Source organism: Orycteropus afer, unplaced genomic scaffold, assembly GCF_000298275.1.
Source record: "Orycteropus afer afer isolate SDZICR_OR568_19922 unplaced genomic scaffold, OryAfe1.0 scaffold00708, whole genome shotgun sequence".
Classification (NCBI taxonomy): Eukaryota; Metazoa; Chordata; class Mammalia; order Tubulidentata; family Orycteropodidae; genus Orycteropus; species Orycteropus afer.
The window spans coordinates 366,172-386,370 of NW_006922295.1; the positions used below are offsets into that span (position 1 = coordinate 366,172).

At 36.0% G+C, this 20,199-nt stretch overlaps 1 pseudogene; it reads left to right on the plus strand.

Moving 5' to 3' along the window:
* The window catches only part of LOC103211198, a 57,925-nt pseudogene extending 39,097 nt beyond the window's left edge, over positions 1–18,828 (plus strand).
* The last annotated feature ends 1,371 nt before the right edge of the window (positions 18,829–20,199 follow it).

Below are 20,199 nucleotides of genomic sequence, written 5' to 3' on the forward strand. Positions count from 1 at the left end.
GCTGACCCTTCACTCTACCAAGCATGACATCCTTCTCCAGAGAATGGTCCCTTCTGACAACATGACCAAAGTAGGTGAGACAAAGTCTGGCCTTTCCCTCTTCCAAGGAGCTTTCTGGCTACATTCCTTCCAGAACAGATCCTTTAGATCTTCTGGGAGTTCATGATACTTCTTGTATTTTTTGCCAATACCACAGCTCAAAAACATCAACTCTTCTTTGGTCTTTGTTTGTTTACCAGTTTTCATAAGCATATGAGGTGATTGAAAACACCATGACTTGGGTCTGCCTCACCTTAGTCTTCAAAGAGACATCTTTTTTCTTCAGCACTTTAAAAGGTGTTTTGCAGCATATTTGCACAGTACAATGTCTTCTAATTTCTTGACTGCTACATCAATGGGTGTTGACTGTGGAACCAAGTAATATGAAATTATTGACAACCTCAAACTTTTCTTCATTTATTGTGATGCTACTTATCAGTCCACTTGCAAGGATTTTCATTTTCTTTACATTGAGGTGTAATCCATACTTCAAACTGTAGTCTTATTTTATTTTTAATTTTTATTGAAATTTGAGTGAAAATTTATAGAGCAAGTTCACTTTTCATACAGCAGCTCACATGCACTTTGTCTCATGACACGGACTGAAATTTCTCACAATGCAGCAGCTCCCCTCCTACATCCTCCCCATAGTTACCTCTTCGTTGTGTGCTTCCCTCACATATACTCCTGCTCCATGAGCTGTCTCCCTTGTGTACACAGCCCTTCTATTCTCCCATGATTGATCTATCTGAGGAGTGTAACTACCTAAATGCTCAGCTCATATGTCTGTCCTTTTTTTGGCTGAAGGACACAAGAGTGGATTCAGTTCCAGACTTGAGGGGCTGCTAGGAGTCATAGTCAAAGAGGTTCCATCAAGCTCCTTCAGACCAGCAAATCTGGTTCCTTTTTTTTTTTTTTTTTTTTAATGGTCTTGAGTTTTGTTCCACATTGTTTTCCCACTCTATCCAGGATCCCCTACATAGATTCCCATCCAAGATGTTGTCAGTGGTAGCCAGACACTGCCTAGTTCTTCTGCTCTCATAGTCATTTAGGTTGAGGATTGCATGGTGTACAAGTCCCTTGGACTAAATGTAACCATGTGTCTTTGGTTTTGCTGTGTATGAGGAGAGACCCATTGTTACATTTAAATGGTTATTTGCAAGCTTTTAAGATCCCAATTGCTATTCGCCAATGTAGGATGTGGAATAATGTTTTTGGGTAGTATGTTATGCCTATTGAGCTTCATGTCCCCTGAGACTATAGTCCTGAGCCCATAGTCTCAACTACTTGCTCCCTCTGGTGGCAAGAAGTGACTACAACCTTGGCCCTTGTCAGCTCTACTATATACCTGGAAATTCTTACAGAACATACAAACACACTTGTAGAAACATTGTTTGCCAAACCTATATGTGGTCATGGGCACACTCCCTTTTGAATAAACATACCCAATAGTTCAGTTTGTCCAACCATTATCCACCTATAGATAGATGTTTGCCTTCACTAACAAAGCAGAACTATATGTGCAGAAGGGTTCATCTTTGTTGTGTGTACCTCCCATGTACCTTCCTATGTCTTCCTCTTCCTCCATGCCACCATGTTGATCACTCACATTTAGTATATTGCCCTTCTCTTCAATCAAATCAATACTTGTTTCCACCTATCTAGCAGTGTTCTTTCCCCTCCCCTCCCACCCAGGTAACTACATAATGTCCTCCAAGTTCATCCATTTTTTTTTTTTTTTTGAAGATTCTACATTATTATTTCAGGTTGAATAGTATTCCATTGTGAATGCGTACCATAGCTTGGTTATCCATTTTTCAGCTGATGGACAACTAGGTTGTCCCCATCTTTTGGCTGTTGTAAATATTGCTGCAATGAACATGGGTGTGCATATATCTATTCTTGTCTTGGCTCTCATTTCTTTAGGATATATATCTAGTAATGGAATGCCTGGATCAAATTGTATTTCTAATTCCATCTTTTTAAGGAATTATCATATTGCACCTTTCCAGTCCTCAGTGTCTGGTATATCCCTGTTGTCCTGAAAAGTGGAGCCAATTCTTAGGTCCCTGGAATCTGAAAAAACACTGTTACTTTAATTATCCAAAATGGTCAAATGTCTTGTAAACATTCAAAATGGCTGCACCCTCCAGACAGCCAAATTCCACAGCTTCCATCTCCTTCTCCTTTTATTCACCAGCTACCAGTTCAGTCCTCTGTGCAGCCCATGGCTAGCAGGGCTAATTTTTAGGTTAATTCTTAGGTCCTAACACCATTTGGCAATATCCAAGCTGTCTGTGTGTCAGGACTGCTGACAGATGGCAGCTTTGTATGTCTCCTTTTTTTGGTGTTTTCATGCAGCTTCTTCACCTAGTTGGAGTTTAGTCCCTTTCTGTATCCTTTCTTTGAAAGCTCTGGGCTCCAGTATTATCTTCTCTATCTGGGTTAATTGGTTCCTCTTCTCTTTGTTGAAGAGGGTCTGTATAGTTTGTCTGCCTATTCTGCCATCTTACCAGAACCCCAGACGGTAGTCTTTACCCTTCATCAGTAAGTGCCATTTTTGAATTATCTTCAGCAAAGCATTACCTGAGTGTGATATTAATGATATTGTTCACTAATTTCCACATTCTGTTGCATCACTGTTCTCTGGAATGGGCATAAAAATTGATCCCATCCAGTCAATTGGCCAGTTAGCTTTCTTCCAAATTACTTGGTAAGTGCCTCCAGCACTGCATCCACTTGCTAAAACATTTTAATGAGTATCCTTTCAATTCTTGGAACCTTGTTTTTCACCAATTTCTTCAGTGCAACATGGACTTCTTTCTTCAATATCATTTGTTTTTTATCATATCCATCCTAAAATAGTTGAACATCGACCAATTCTTTTTGGTACAATGACTCTGTGTATTCCTTTCATCTTCTTTGAATGCTTCCTGTATCATTAAATATTTTGCCCATAGAATTGTTCAGTATTACAACACAAGGGTTGAATTTATTCTTCAGTTCTTTCAGCTTGAGAAACGCTAAGTTTGTTCTTTATTTTAGTTTTATGACTCCAGGTCTTTGCACATTTCTTCACAATACCTTATTTTGTCTTTTCAATTCCTTTGAAATATTCTGTTCAGCTCTTTTAGTTCCTCATTTCTTCCATTTGCTTTAGCTATTCTTCTTTCAAGAGCAAGTTAGATTCTGTTTTGACATTCGTATTTGTCTTTTCTTCCTTTCCTGTCTTTTTCACAAGCATTTACTTTCTTCATGTATGATGTTCTTGATCTCATTCCACAACTCATCTGGTCTTTAGTCACTGGTGTTCATTGCATCAAATTTATTCTTCAGATGGTTTCTGAATTCAGGTGAGATATAATCAAGGTCATATTTTGACTCCTGTGGACTTATTTTTAATTTTCTATAGCTTCAATTTGAACTTTCATATGAGCAATTGATGGTTTGTTCCACAGTCAGCGACAGGTCTTATTTTCACTCATGATATGGAGCTTCTCCATCATATCTTTCCACAGATGTAGTTGAACTGACTTCTGTGTATTCCTTCTGGTGAAGTCCAAGAGTATAGCCTCTATTTATGTTGTTCACAAATGGTATTTGCAATGAGTATGTTATTGGTCTTGAAAAATTCTGTCATGATCTCCAGCATCATCTTGCAAGGCCTTATTTCCTAGCTATGAATGATTATTCTTTGTTTCCAAGTTCTGCATTCCCATCACCAATACTTGTCAATACATCTTGATTGCATATTTGGTCATTTCAGGCTACATTTATTACATTGAAAAGGCAAAATTCTATTTATTGCTATACTCAGAAGTTGGTAAATATCTTCATTTTTTTTTCATCTTTGGCTTTAGTAATTGGTGTGTACATTTGAATGATAATAGCATTAACTAGTCTTCCTTATAGGGATATTATCCTATTACTGACAGCATTATACTGAAGGCTATTTTGTGAAATCCTGACTGCCTAAATCAAATGGTATTAACCATTTTTGAATCAGACACTCTTATGATCTATTATGCCAGGAATGACAAACTGAAGAAGTATGGTGTAGCTCCACAATAGGGAGGAATATAAGGTGAATATTTACATTATGTAGGTATGCTCCTCATAACCATTAACCATGGGAGATTAGGGCCATATTTTCAGAAGGAGATAGCTCAGACAATGAGAATTGATAAGAAAGAAGGACACCAGGAAAATGTAACCACAGAGAGAAAGTAGGAAGAGAGCTGTTACACTACAAAATAAATGTCAAAAACAAAATGTGTATATATTGCTTTATGGAAAATGAATTTACTTTGTAAACTGTCACCCAAATCACAATTAAAAAAAAAAAAAAAAAAACTTGTTCTTTAATGTAATGTACATTTACCTTCGTTTTGAAAGGATTGAACCAACATCTACTTGCAACATATTGTTTATCACAATCTCCTTCACCTGCTTCACATGCAGCTTTAAAATCATTCAAAAAGCTTCTAGCATCTTGAAAAAAATTACGGATGAATAAGAATTGTATGTATGTACTTATTCTGATTCCCCATAAATTCTCTCTTCTTTTGTGTCCTAACCTACAAATCCTAAAAGACATATTTAGGAACAAATCTTGTACATATCCTGGAGTCTGCTTGTAATATTAGACTAATTTGTTTCTGTTTTGTTTCAGAATTTGTTGTTTTATGTTTTTTATTGTCCTCCATTTATTACATTGAAAGGCAACATTCTATTTATTGCTATACTCAAAGAAATTTTTATTCTATGTCTGTCACCTCTATTTCATAATTTTCCATTTGTAATCATATATATATATATGCAGCAAAAATAAGCATATAAATATGAGCATTTTTATGTCTCATTATTTCTTATATCAAGATGGAATACTATGTGTCTTCCACACCTTATCTAATTCACTTAATGTTGTATACTGTATAGGAATCTTTCTGATAGTTTAAAGCCAGTCATTATTCCATTACAGAGATAAGAACCAAAATCAAAATAACTGTTGTGGAGTAAATTTGACTCATAGTGATTCCTCCTTGGTTTTCTGAGGTAGTATGTCTATGGAAGTAGATAGCCTAATCTTCCTTCCAAGGAGTAGCTGGTGGGTTTGAACAGCCAGCCTTCTGGTTAGCAGTCAAATCTCTTAGGCACTATGCCACCAGAGCTCCCATAGTTAATTCAAATGTCTCTTATTAATGGCTGTGATGCTTAAGGTTATGTGTCAACTTTGGTGGACCATGATTTTCAGTGGTTTGGCAGTAATGATATGGTAGCCCTATATGATGGTATCTTATATAATTTAATCACCTCCATGATAAAACATGCTCCAAGCAGCCAATCAGTTGAAAAGGAGTTACCTTGGGGTTGAGATTTGCTTCCAAATATTGTTCTGTCAAAGCTCTCTCACTTTTGACTCTATCTGGATACTACTTCTGGCTCATCACCTTCTTATCTCTGTTTCTTTGGACTTGAACTAGTGGCCTGCTGTATTGTGTGCTGATCTTGGGTTCATCAGCCCCTGAAGCTACATGAGACAAAAGAAGCCTCCACCCTGACATCTGATCCATGGACTTAGGACTTGCCAGCCTCTACAATACCTGAGCCATTTATTTGAGATAAATCTCTATATATCTATCTATCTGTCCATTTGCATATCTATCATCTAAACTTCATTAATTTTTCTTTGATAGAGAAACCAGTCTGAAACAACAGACTACTGAATTGTTTCCATAGTTATTTATAACAAATAATGTCGCAATAGGAAACATTTGGAAGATATTGTTTCACAGTTGAATATAAATTCACAAAAATTTATACCAGTCTCTCACTAGTCCCTGAAAGCTCAGTATGATAAAGTACTGCCTCAGTATCCATTGGACATTGGTTTCAGGACCACCACGGATACTAAAATCCAGGGCTGCTAGGTTTCTTGTACGAAAAGGCATAGTGTTTGCATATAATCTATACAGATCCTCCATATACTTTAAATTTTTATTTCTATATTACCTGTAACACCTAACACAGTGTAAGTGCTATGTAAATAGCACTTTAGCTTAGCCTTTGAGTGATTTCTTTGACCACTTAATTGCTTTTAATTTTTCCCCTGATTATTTTTGATCCAAGGTTAGTTGAATTGATGTATAACCCATGTTCATGGAGGGCTGACTGCACTGAACAATTTTCCATGTGCTGTAGCTCTTTGCACCAAAGGATATGTTTATTCTATTCTCCAAAAGCAGGCCTACTGTGACTCTATGGTAAAATAAATAAATAGATAGATAGATAAATAAATAAATAAAATTACATACACACACACACACACAATATAATATGCCATATATATATATATATATATATATATATGCTGTCTTAATCATCTTTACTATAATTTGGTTTATTTACAACAATTAAATTGCTTGTTCTTTTAGTTTTGAAATAGAAATGGACAAGAGATATTACTACATCTTTTTAAATACTAAGCTAAGGAATAATTATCATTCCCACTCACATGGAAACTTTGGCTTGAATTAATTTGAGATTCTAAATCCATGCAATTTAATTGAAATAAATTTTTCATCCTTTAGGGAATTAAAAAAAAAAAAAAAACCTCACTGTTGTCTAGTCAATTTGACTCATAGAGACCTCTCCTTGGGTTTCTGGGGCAGTACCTCTATGGAAGTAAGATGGCCCAATCTTCCGTATGAGGAGTGGCTGGTGGATTTGAACTGCCAGCCTTTTAGTTAGCAGTCAAATGCTTTAGGAACTACACCACCAGAGCTCCCATTTATTGAATAGTGTTATTAAATTTGAAATTCTTAATACCACATCTGTTATTATTATGACTTTTAAGATTTTCTATAAATACATTTATTGCTTATTACACTTTAGAATATGCTTATATTGAAATATTGTTTTAAGTCTTTCATTCATTTGAAATGGACATACACTAGTTTGGGTTAACATATGCTTACTAACCTATTCAACCATAACATTTCTATGAAAATGTAAATACCTTCTTGATTATGAAAATTGTGTACAATACCCTTGATGATTTCACTGAAGATTTAAAAATAAATTCGGTATCTAGTTTGTGTCTTAAAAATATGCCATATTTTAATTAACTTTTCTTGATTTTTTTTCCCCTTTTTGTAAATGTCAAGAATTATCCTAAGATGTTAGAAGATAAAGTGGTGCAAACTCTAGCTGGGAATGAAAATTTTATTTTGTAGCTGTCTTTCATGCAGCTTAGCTTTTCTATACTAACAATTCTATTTAAAACCATTTTCTTTTTTTACATATCAGAGAAAATTTTTGAAAATTGGAAAAAAAAAAAAACTTTGTGACAAATTGCTTGCTTAGAGTCCATTTTTAAAAATTCTTCTAAATAAGTTTTGCCCAAAATGATATTTCAAGAAACATTGTTATTTAAATACTGAATAATTATATTTGTTTTAAAAATAATAATAATAAAAATAAACTTGGTATTGTCATGAATTTAATGAAATAATATTGCTTAGGGTTGTATAAAGCTGATAACTCTAAGAAGTCCTCCAGTAAAGTCCTAACTTATTCTTCTGATAGCTTTGTGAGAACAGAAGGTTTTCTTCCAAGCACATCAGCTTATATTTTTTATTCATTTATCTGAAATACATTTATTAAGTTGAGTATGTGTACATTCTCTACCAGAGTCCTGGAGAGTCAATAGAGTGCTGAAAATCACCTTCAGGCTTCCATCTAATACACTTTTCAGGGTCCTTTACTCTATTGTTTTTCCAATATGTAGGTTTTTCATTCATGTCACTGTGATATTTTACATGAAGACTAATAGTAAAAGCAATAATAAACATGGAAATAGCAAATATACCAATATTAAACTGGGCATTGAATTTTAATTATTAGTAATACATATATTTGTTTTCAGTTAGTAATGATTTTCATAAACAATGATGTTGCCTTTCCTCAACTATATATGATATAACCCATTGTATTTAGCTTATCATGAGCCAGAGTTTTCACAATGCTAATACGAAAAATACGATATGCCATATAAAAAAAAAAAAAAAAACAAACAAACTCACTGCCATCAAGTTGTATCTGACTCATAACAACCCTCCCATGGGTTTCTGAGGTAGTATCGCTACAAAAGTAGACCTCATGTGTTTGAGAGTAGAACTGTTGCATAGGATTTTATTGGCTATAATCTACGTGGAAGCAGTACTCCAGGCCTTTCTTCATTAATGTACTTGGTAGGTATGAACATTTAACTTATAAGCTAATGAAACATCACTTGCACCATGAAGCGATATTGGTATTATTACCTGTTAAGTTAGTATGAGATCATACTGGAGTAGGTGTGGCCTAATTAAATATGAACTGTCTTCTTGTAAAAGAAAGTAGAACAAGAACAAAAAAAAAAAAAAGACACAGCGGCACAGACAAGGAAGGATAGCTATATGGATATGCATCTAGAAGCAAACAATGCCTTGAACAACCAAAAACTGAGAAAGATCAAAAAAGATCTTCCTCTAGAGTTTTTGGAATGAACTTGGTCTAGCTAACACATTGATTTTAATTTCTACCCTTCAAAAATGTGTGACAATAATTTTTTGTTCATGTAAACTAACCAGTTTGTTCCATTTAGTTACAGAAGTTCTACGAAACTATGACTATAAATTGAATTATGCAGGAGTTATAAATTCATAATTAATTGTATTTTATAACTTTTCCCTAGTGAAAGAACCAACTCATTAATATATTCAAACAGGTTTGTGCATCAATGGAATTCCTACTTTATAAAAGATTATCTGGAGCTTTTATGAATATTTATTATGTTCTAAAATCTCTTTTATATCAGGTAGTTAACTTTTCCCATAATGATCAATCAGAGAATAATCAAAATAAATCTAAATGAATGCACATTACATCATCAAATGATTACATTAGGATTGAGAACAAAGAATAGACTTGTTCTCAAATGCCTCCTAGTTGATCCTGAAATGCAACTTTTCTAAAATAGTTTAATGTTTTATTAAGCCAACTTCTAGCCTTGTGTATTCAGGGTGTGTATAATGTAGAATAGCATGCCAACACTATTAAGTTGACCATCAGCATTCTCATCCATCGTTTTCATTTCTAAATTATAAGGAACACATTTAGAAAATAAAGAAAGGGGAAGAGAGAGAGAGAAATGTGCTTCAGTGTAGCACTCGGAATAGTGTCTTAACATTTTAAGAAATTCATATGTTGTCCCAGAGATGAAGTTTTAGAGAAACAGAGGTTTAAGGATGGCCTAAAAGAAGGTTTATAGCTGACAGTTATAGTAATCCATCAAGTGAGATGCAACAGGGATCATCACCATGCCTAATTCTCTCATTGTTTATCAATATATTGGTTGAAGAGTAAAAAGCATATTAATAAAACATGTCAGTGTTTTACAAATTGATAAGAGACATGATATCATCCCGTAGTGAATTATGGAGAACTCATGTTCTCATTATGGCACTGAGTGACATACTAAGGTAGTGAGAAATCTCAATTGTTTTTATAAAAAAATCTTCCTACCACTTTTCACAACACAACTTGGAAACGGTTTGACTTTCAAGTTTCTTAAGCCTGATGAATCTGAGAATCTAAGGCACTGACAATTTGATCTTTGCTCTTATATTTGTCCCAAAGGAACACTGGATTTTCTTGGCTGCTGTTTATTCTTTTGATATTTTTGACCTGAGCAGGTTAATCAAAGGTTGTTGTGAAATGAACACTTTCCTCAGGGAGCTGGTTGTAATCCATTAGTGTGACAGCAGAAGACCCTGCTGAGCCCAGGATTTATTCCTTTGAGCAAAAATCCTCAGCAATTTGCCTGTTATAACCTGTAAGCAGTGGAATTTCCCTTGTATATATATGGAGGAAAAAAAAAAAGTAAATCCCAAGCAAAGGCTTATTTAACACCTCTAAAAGTGATTTTATCCTTGTTTCAAAAAATCCATTTTTCTGTCTTTCTTGTTGTTGATTAAGTGTCTTGAAATGTTCTAATTTCATTTTATCATTTGGTAGAAGTACACTAAAGAAGGAAATCTGAATCTGAATTAGAATCTGTTTGCTATTATAATAATAAATATCTTGTCCTGAAGCTTTTCAACTACAACAGAGACTTTTAAATTTTAAAATAAAGGAGAGAACTGCAAAGAGTTAATATTGTGTAACTATTAGCATAATGCCTAAGGCATTTGATTGCTAACCAGAAGGCTGGAGGTTCAAACCCACCAGCCACTCCTCAGAAGGAAGATGAGGCAATCTAGTTCTGTAGTGATACTGCCTTGGAAACCCAAGGAGGGGCCGCTATGAGTCAGATCCAACTGGATGGCAGTGAGTTTATGAGTTTGTTTTTTTTTTTAGAGCCCCCCACCCACAAAAAAAAAAAAAAAAAAACTTTCCATGGAGCCAATTCCAAGTCATTGTGACATCATAGGACTGAGTAGAGCTGTCCTGTAGGGTTTCCAAGGCTGTATATTTTTATGTAGGTAGACTCCCTCATCTTTCTCCTGCAGAGCAGCTGATGGGTTTGCACCACTGACCTTTTGGTTAGTACTCAAGTGTTTCAACCACTGTACCACCAAAGAGCCTTAATAAATACTAGTACTGTGAATTGTTGCTAAAACATGTTCAAATTCAAGCATAAAAATCATGATACTCAATTTTGGGGAAAGTTTTCTATTCTAAATATAATATATGAAATTTTAGAAATTAGCCCACCCATATATGTTCGCCTAACTTATCCAAAAATATCAATTGTTGCAATGCAATAAGGAGAAGAGGGTGGTCTTTCATTAATGTACTGTGCCAATTAATTATCCACAGAAAAATTGTAGGTGAATGTTGATCTTTACCTCACACCATATACAGAATGAATTTTAGATGAATCAGAGAAATAATTATGTAAGTTCCAAGACACAGAATTGAGGACAATTGTAGTACATATAACTGATAACCATATTCAGAATGTATAACATTTTTATTCAAAAAAGAACACAAACAATCAAACTGGGAAAAAAATATATTCATGTGGCTGATACATATGTAAACACATGCAAACAGTCTTGATAGCATTAGTTGCTCACAAAGATGCAAATAAAATATAATGTGTCCAACCTTCCTTTCAAGGAGTACCTGGTGGGTGTAACTGTCAGCCTTCTAGTTAGTAGTCAAATGCCTTAGGTACTATGACACCAGAGCTCCATCACTATACACCTATCCAGACAGCTAAAAATTATAACTACATGCCAAATATTGATGAGTTATGGAGAAACAAACTTTTATTCACTGCTCACTCTCATTCACTGCAGGTGAAAGTTTAAATTAGTACTATTACTTCGAAAAACTATTTTACAATACCTACTAAAGTTGAACATACATATATATTCTGACACAGAAATACATTGAAGATTTATCACTTAGGGAAATAACATATGAGTCTTCACCAGTAAGCACGTACAATAATTATAATAACATTATTCTTTGTAATAGCCATAAACTGGAAACAACTCTAACAGAACCAAGATACTTGCAATATACACTGGAGTGTGATGTCATTCTTTACATGCATTCTTCTACCTAATAAGAGGAGAGCTTTTCTTGCTCTATCAAGCACCAATATTTTCTCCTCTTCCATCCTTTCTCAGTCTTACTCACTGCTATGTAAACCACAAACTACAGTTTTTTTTTGTATTGTTCTTTCAAAATGAGCTCTGGTGGTGTAGTGCCTAAGTAATTTGATTGCTAACTGGAAGGTTGGTGGTTCAAACCCACCAGCAGCTCGGCAGAAGGAAGATGGGGAAAACTAATTCTGTAAAGATTTATTGCCTTGGAAATCCAATGGGGGTAACTATTAGTTGGAATCTACTCAATGGCAGTGAATTTGGAGTTTGTTTTGTTCTTTGAATAAACCACAAAACAGTATGGTCTTGTTCTTTCAATATCTCACAAAGTTTTATTGAAATAAAGTGCTGTAATATTTCTCTCAACCTCCCTTCCCTAAAAGTAATATTTTTTCTTTCTCAAAAACACTCATTCAATTCTTATGAAGGCAGCTTTGTAGTAGAAGGATACTTTGTAATAGAAACAAACATGTTTGTTTAGTATAGGCAATATCTTAAGGAAATACCTACATAATTGTTCATCATTCCATTAAAAAGTTGCCCCCAAATCCTCCAGATGCTTATCTATGGATATAGTGCATATGCCCAAAGACATTAAAAAAAAAAAAATTCACAAGAAAAAAATGTAGATAACTATTTTATTTGTATTTTTAGATAATGTATTTAAATAATTTTATGAAAATTGACTTATTGAGTGGATTTTATGCTCATAATTTACATTCTTGTTTATTTGAGCTTTGAGCTATACGAGTAAGATATATGTGAAATAACTTTCTTAAGAACATTTGTTAAATATCTGCTGATGATATCTTCCCAGTGAATACAATTTCTCATTATTTCAGTTTTACCTTGCTTATATCATTATATTTTAGTTATGAAATGGTTTAGTATAACGCTTATTCATATTATCATCTGAACAAGGATTCTGAAATTCCTGTAGCATTAACATAATGAGCAAACAAATCAAAGTAGCCTGGAGTGTTCTTTAAAATTAAAACACACACACACACACACACACAATGGGTGAGGCATAAAAGCACCACAGCACCACAGAAGGAGAAAATAAAATCCTATTTGGTTAAGATCTCAGTTCCATAAAGAGAGAGAGAGAGGGAATTAAACTTGTCCTTGGACTGGAGATCCCTGTTCTGAGACAATATTAGAGATACAGCAGCAGCTGTTGTTGTTGTTGTTGTTGTTGTGTGCCGTCGAGTCAGCCCCGACTCATAGCGACCCCTCCTTGGGTTTCCGAGGCAGTATCACTACGGAGTAGGATTGCCCAACCTTCCTTCCGAGGAGTGGCTGGTGGGTTTGAACCACCAGCCCTCTGGTTAGCAGTCAAGTGCCTTAGCCACTGTGCAGCAGAGGTAGTAAAACCAAGAGACTGACAGGAGACAGAGTGGTGGTCTTGCCGGCCCACGGAACAAAAAAACTGAATGCTCTTGGGCAGCAGGCTTGCTGGTAGAGTAGGGTCACCTGTCAGGTGGAGCTAAAAGGACTTTTTAACACATACCCAGAAGGGTAGAGGCCAAGCAGAAAGGCTGAGAACCAAAGAGAGGTGTGCCAAGGGGAGGCTGTACTGATTCAAAAATTGTATCCTGAGGATTCCTGAATCTAAATTGTAACCTGTTGCTTCCCTAATAAACCCCAGAAGTGTGTGCGAGGGGTGGGGGGAGTCTTATGTGGTTAGAAACATCCTCTAGCCTGAAAGAATCTTTCAACTTTTTTGTTACCAATTATACCAGTATTCCTTGGTATTATCATTAGCCTCAAGGGACTAATTAATGCATTAACTGATAGGAGGACCAAACAGCTGCATAGTTCCATTCATGTCATCTGAGGCTGAGAATTGTAAGAGGAAGTGACCAGGGAAATTGGATTGGGGCATGGAGAGCAAAATTTGTAATCTTTGCTCTGTGCCACAATTAAATCTAAGAACCATGGAAAACCTCTAAGACTCAACTTTAGTAAGCATAACCATATGTGTTTCTCCCTGATGAAGCCAGTGCCCAGGGTGGTTAATTACCTTGTCTAAGGTCACATTGAGGAGCTCTGGTAGCATAGTGCCTAAGGCACTTGACTGCTAACCAGGAGGCTGGAGGTTCAAACCCACCAGCCACTCCTCGGAAGGAAGGTTAGGCAGTCCTACTTCCGTAGTGATAACTGCCTCGGAAACCCAAGGAGGGGTCGCTAGGAGTCGGGGCCGACTCGATGGCAAATAACAACAACAACAACAACAACAACAACAAGGTCACATTGAGGATAAGAGCCAGGATTAGAAAATACACTATATCTATGCCAATTTGGTTTTATTTAATTTTTTCTTTTTTCATTCCACTAGATCACACTACAATTTTCTCAAATATTCTATGGGAGGTGGAAGAGAGAGGGATTACAAAATTCAAATCACAATCACAGAGCTTTTACTGTTTTAAAACTGAAAATATATCTTCCTCCCCAAAAGAAACTACAGAAGCTGTTAAATTTTAGCTTTGGTAAAACACCCATATTTTTGTGTTCTTTTTTAAAATTCATTATAATTTCATTCATAGGTATTTATCCAAAAAATTATAGATGCTATTGGGCTTGTAGATTTGATTGTTGAATAATAAGGATGAAAAGGCACTTCTCATTAAATCTTAAAGATCAAATAATTGAAATACATGGTATCATATTACCACACTTTATGTAAAGCAAATAAGTGATTAAAAGATAATTTTCATCACTGTTAACCTCTCCTTTTCCTTTCCCTCCTACTCCAGATAACCATGAACAAATTTTGGTGTCTATACATTTGCCTTTCCTTTTTATAGAAATGAGGTCAAACAATATTTGCCCTTTCATGATTGACTATGTCACTCAGTATAATGTTTTCAAGCTCTATCCATATTGTAGCATATATCAAGACTTCATTTATCCTCTTAGCTGATAGTATTCCATTGTATGTATGTACTACATTTTCTTTATCCATTCATCTGTTGATGGGCATTTAAGTTGTTTCCACCTTTTGGCTATTGTGAATAGTGCTGCAATAAATATTAGTGTAAAAATATTTGTTTGAGTCTCTGCTTTCAAGTCCTTTGCGTACATACCTAGCTGTGGAATTGCTGAGTCACATGGTAGGTCTATTTTTAGTTTTTGAGGAATCACCACACTGTTTTCCAAAATGGTTGTACTACTTTGCATTCTAGGAGCTCTGGTAGCATAGTGCCTAAAGCACTTGACTGCTAACCAGTAGGCTGGCGGTTCAAACCCACCAGCCACTCCTCAGAAGGAAGGTTGGGCAATCTACTTCCTTGGTGATATCACCTTGGAAACCCAAGGAAGGGTTACTATGAGTAGGGTCCAACTGGATGGCACATAACAACAACTTTGCATTCTCACCAAAAATGGATATAAGGGTTCCAATTTCTGATATTCTTTCCAACATTTGTTATATTCAAGTTTTGTTTTATTTTGTGTTTTTTATCTCAGCCATCCTAATGGGAGTGAAATAGCATTTCTTTGTGGCTTTGATTTTCCTCTCTCTGATAGGTAATGATGCTGAGCATTTATTCTTATGTTTGATAGGCATTTGACTGTTTCTTTGGTGAAATGTCCATTTCAAGTCTTTTATCCATTTTATGCTTGGGTTATTTGTGTTTTTTCTTAAATTGCTGATATTATATATATTTTTTTGTTATTGGATACTTGTCAGAGATATGATTTCTAAAGATACTCTTCCAGTCAGTAGCTAGTCTTTTCACTTTTTTAATAAACTCTTTTGATGAACAAATGTTTGAATTTTTATGAGATCCCATTTATTTGTTTTGTGTTTTTTTCTTTGTGCTACTGTTATTGTATCAGCTCATTAAAAAGCTAGGTCTAACAACATTGTCCTGTTTTTCTTCTAAGAATTAGGAGTTTAGTTTGAAAATTTAGATGCTTAATCCATTTTTAATTTGTTTTTGTGCATGGTGTGACACAATGACCTTGTTTCATTTCTGTGCATGTGGAAATCCAATTTCCCCATCACTATTTATTTAAAAGACACTTCTTTCCTCAATGAATGGACATAGCAACCTTGTCAGAAGTTATTTGACCATAGATGTTTGGGTTTATTCCTTGACTTTCAGTTCTACTTCACTGGTCTATATGATAGTTGGGGTTGTGTGTCAACTTGGCTGGACCATGATTCTGAGTAGTTTAAGCAGTTAATTCTTTGAAATTTTTCAAAAAAGAAAAAAAACATGGTTATTTCCATGAGGACATCTAATGTATATACACTAAGCAGTCAATCTATTGAAAGAGAGTTTCCCTTGGATGTGGGCTGCTTCCAATAGATATATGGACATCTTCAGAAAATTAGAAAACCTTTGTGGATCTAGATCCTGTTTTGCTGCCTACAACTGTTCATGAGTGAAAAACCCATCATTCTGCTTGGTGATCTTGGATTCATCATCTGCCAAAGTCAACAGCTGGTATACTGCCTATCAAACTTGAACTTGTCAGCTGCTGCAGCTGCATGAGTTGGGAAAACCTTCAGCTTGACATTTAATTCAGAAACTTGGAACCTGACAGCCTCTATAATTGTGTGAGCCATTTTCCTAAGATAACTCTCTCTCTCTCTCTCTCTCTCTCTCGCTCTCTCTCTCTCTCTCTATATATATATATATATGTTTTAATGGTTTTGTTTTTCTAGAGAACCCATCCTAACACATTCTATATGTATATTGTTATATCAGTACCAGGCTATTTTGATTACTGTAACTATATAACATATTTTAAAAAACTCTTATTGTGATATGCATGAAAGTTTACAGTGCAAATTCATTTTCCATACACAGTTCACATACACTTTGTCTCATGACATTTACTGCAATTTCCCACAAAGCAACAGCTCTCGTCCCACTTCCTCCCCATGTGTCCTCCCTCTCTTCCTTGGGTCCTTCATTCCATGCACTCCTGCCCCTGAGCTGTATCCTTACACATACACAGCCTTCTATTCTCCTATGATTAATCTCTCCAAGGAGCGTATCTACATAATGTAAATGTTCAGCACCTATGCCAGACTTTTGTTTGGCTGGAAGCAATAGGAGTGGGTTCATTTCCAGATCTCAAGGGCAGCTAGGGACCATAGTCTCAGGGGTTTCACCAGGCTTTATCAGACCAGCAAACATTGTATCTTTTTATTTATTTTTTTTTTATGATTTTGAATTTTATTCCACATTGTTTTCCCACTCTATCCAAGATCTTCTACATATATCCCCCTCCAAGAGGTTGCCAGTGGTAGCCAGGCACCATCTAGTTCTTCTGGCCTCATAGTCATATAGGCTGAAGATAGCATGGTGTACCAGTTGCTTGGACTAACTGTTTCCATGCATCTTTGGTTCTCTTCATTATTCTTTGTTCTGGATGAGGAAACACCCATCATTTTATCTAGGTGGTTGCTTGCAAGTTTTTAAGATCCCAGTCACTGCTTGACAAAGTAGGATGTGGAACAATGTTTTTGTTCAGTATATCATGCTAATTGATCTTGATGTCCCCTGTGACCACAGTCCTGAGCCCACAGATCCACCTACTCACTAACTCTGGGTAGCTGGCTATTGCCAAGAAGTGACTACAACCTTCTCCCTTGTCAGCTCTACTACATACACGTAAATTCTTATAGAACATACCAATACACTTGTAGAAACATTGTATGCCAAGCTTATACATGGTCTTGTGCACACTGCCCCCTGCATAGGCATACCTGATAGTTCAGCTTGCCCACTCATCTATCCACCTTTATATCATTTTACATCACTGCCAATGCAGTATGGTATGTGAAAAAGGGTTCATCTTTGTTGTCTGTACCTCCCATCACCTAAGTATTTCTCTTCCTCAATCCTACTGTATTGATCACATATATTTAGTACATTGCTCTTCCCTTCACCAAAATCACTACTTGTCTTTATCTATCTAATAGTGTTCTCTCCCCTCCCCCCTGCCCCTGGTAACCAAAAAAGAAAGTTTCCTTCCATACGTAAACATTTCCTTGACTTTTTACAATAATGGACTAATACAATGTTTGTCCTTCTGTGATTGACTTATTTCACTCTGCATACTGTCCTCCAAGTTCATTTACATGATGCAGTGTTTGCTGATTCTACATTATTTTGAGACCTCCATTCGTTGATGTGACATGATTCAAATTGAGGAGAAACAGCTGAGAATACCCACTAATAATAGGAACATGGAGTGTACGAAATATGAATCTAGGAAAAATGGAAGTTGTCAAACATGAAATGGAACACATAAACATTGATATCCTAGGCATTAGTGAGCTGAAATGGACTGGATTTGGCCATTTTGAATCAGACAACCATATGATCTACTATGCCAGGAATGACAATTTGAAGAGGAATGACGTGGCATTGATCATCACAAAAGATATTTCAAGATCTCTCCTGAAGTACAATGTTGTCAGTGATAAGATGATATCCATACAGCTATACGGAAGGCCAGTTAATATGACTATTATTCAAATTTATGCACCAACCTCCAAAGCAAAAAATGAGGAAATGGAAGATTTTTATAAACTTCTGCAGTCTGAAATTGACTGAGCATGAAATCAAGATCTGTTAATTATCACTGGTGACTGGAAGCAGCCCTGGACACTGTGGGTCAAGCTTGAGGCCACACTGGGAAAGAAACATATGATCCATGATAGCCCCATGGCCCCCTATGCCTGATGACCTTTGATTTCATCTGGGAACTGCACCAACACCTGAGACAAAGGGACTCCAAGCTCTATCTTCATGAGCTCCTGGAAGGCAGTGAAATCTGTCTCCCAGAAGTTGTAGAGCCTCCACAGAACACAGAATTAGTTGCCTGGTTGCAGAAGATTAAGTTACAGCTGGCAAATGAGGAATATAAGTGGAGCGCCTGTAATACCACCTGCCAGGATTCAAGGCATGGTGAGACTCTCAGTGACCTGGGAAAGCAAGTGAAATCAGTGAGGGTTCTAGTCATCACCATCTTCAACTTCATTGTCATGGTGGCAGCTGTCTTTGTCTGCACTTACCTTGGAAGCCAGTACATCTTCACAGAAACGGCCTCAGTGAGTAAACACTGGGCAGGACAAGGGGACCCAGAAGGGATTGTTTAAGGAAAAAGGAGGCTGTGTGCATTGAATAGATCAAAAACTTGAAAGATATTCAATGCAATAAACATTTGAGCTTCATTAGAAAAAGAAAAAAAAAAAAAAAAAATAGCCTCTCCCAAACACCTCACACATGTATGGCTTCTGCCCTGAGTGTGTCTTTTGGTGGTAAATGCGGCCTGACTTCTGGCTAAAGCCTTGGCCACATTCACTGCAAATATAAGACTTCTCTCCTGAGCATGTGCTCTGGTGTGTGATGAGATGGGAATTCTGGGTAAAATCTCGGCCACACTCCTTGAAAACATGTGGCTTCTCTCTTTGAAAACAAAGACAAAAAATTGGTAGTAGGAAAATTTGGCTTTGGTGACAGAAATAATGCTGGAGATTGCATGATAGAATTTTGCAAGACCAACTTATTCACTGCAAATACCTTATTTCAACAACAAAAACAGCAGCTATACACTTGGACTTTGCCAGATGGAAGACAGAGGAATCAGATTGACTACATCTGTGGTAAAAAGTGATGGAAAAGCTCAGTATCTTCAGCCAAAACCAGGCCAAGAGCTGATTGTGGAACAAACCATCAACTGCTCATATGCAAGTTCAATTTGAAGTTGAAGGCAATTAAAACAAGTCCATGAAAGCCAAAGTATGATCTTAAATATATCCCTCCTGAATTTAGAGACCATCTAAAGAATAGATTTGATGCATTAATGACTGAAAATCAGCAGAATTATGGGATGACATAAAGAACATCATGCATGAAGAAAACATCTTAAAAAGATGAGAAGAAAAGAAAAGACCCAAATGGATGATAGAAGTGATTCTAAAGCTAGCCTTTGAGTGGAGAGTAGCCAAAGCAAATGGAAGAAATGACAAGATAAGAGATGAACAGAAGCTTTCAAAGACCAGCTTGAGAAGACAAAGCGAATTACCATAATGAAATGTGCAAAGACCTGGAGTTACAAAACCAAAAGGGAAGAACACACTCAGCACTTTTCAACCTGAAGAAACTGAAGAGGTGCAATATTGAAAGATTCTATAGGCAAAATATTGAATGATGAAGGCAACATCAAAAGAAGATGGATGGAATACATGGAGTCATTGTACCAAAAAGAACTGGTAGATCTTCATCCATTTCAGTAGGTGACATATGATCAAGAATGAATGAACAGAAGGAAGTCAAAGCTGCAATGAAGGAATTGCAAAAAAAACAAGGTTCAGGAATTGGCAGGATACCCATTGAGATGTTTTAACAAATGGATGCCCCACTGAAGGTACTCACTGAGTTATGCCAAGAGATTTGGAAGACAACTACATGGCCAACTGACTGAGAGAGATCATATTTGTACTCATTCCAAAGAAAGATGATGCCAC